This window comes from Papaver somniferum, chromosome 2, assembly GCF_003573695.1.
Source record: "Papaver somniferum cultivar HN1 chromosome 2, ASM357369v1, whole genome shotgun sequence".
Taxonomy (NCBI): Eukaryota; Viridiplantae; Streptophyta; class Magnoliopsida; order Ranunculales; family Papaveraceae; genus Papaver; species Papaver somniferum.
The window spans coordinates 195,394,759-195,395,674 of NC_039359.1; positions in this window are offsets into that span (position 1 = coordinate 195,394,759).

The following is a 916-nucleotide window of genomic DNA, read 5'->3' on the forward strand; positions in this document are numbered from 1 at the left end:
TTTTGCTCTTCTCGATGCGATACGGTGAGTTTTATGTTTAATGTTTTATTTATGTAAGTCTGTCTACATTGTTGCATACATGGATTTGCTTGATCTGTAGATACTTGTACACATGTTTTATCTGTGATTCTACAATTGTGTGTACATTGTTGTACACATGGATTTCCTTAATGTGTACACTGTTGTACACATGTTTTATCTGTATTCCTTCTGGATCATATTTTTGATTTTATGTTTTGTGTTTTTATTATGTTAGTTTGAAGGTTATGGAGAAGATGTCTGAGAGAAGGATAGAAGGTCTAGAAAATTTCAACACTAGGCTCACTCCTGAATATGAGGCTTTACTAAAGGAAAACATCGACATTGGTCGTACTTGGACTGTTGTTCAGTTCATGGAAAGATTGTATGAATTCAGGTCTCCCCGGACTCCTTCTATAGATCTATTACAGAAAACTTGTACATGTCACAGGTGGCGAGTTAATGGTTTTCCTTGTGCACATGCTTGTGCTGCCATTTAAGCTACGAGAGAAGACATCTATTCATTTGTTGAGCCATACTTCACCACCGAATGGTACACCAGGACATACCAGGAGATCATCTTGCCAATCCCCAATTACGATAAGCCGCAGGCTTATGATCCTAGTGATAGGTTTATTGTTCCTATTCCTGTTCCTCCACCCGGTAGACGAAGAACACAGCGTATCAAGAATCCTTATGAGAATCAAAAGAAGCCTATGATGTGCACAAAGTGCTTCACCCTTGGTCACCATAATAGAGCTACCTGCCACATGATTTAATACTTTTTTCTATGTTTCATTTGTTCAAAAGATTCTATGTGTTTGGTCTTTACTTTTGGTAATGTCTTTTCAATTTTCTTTGGCATGGATAATTAGTACCAGGACATGTGTACCATTAT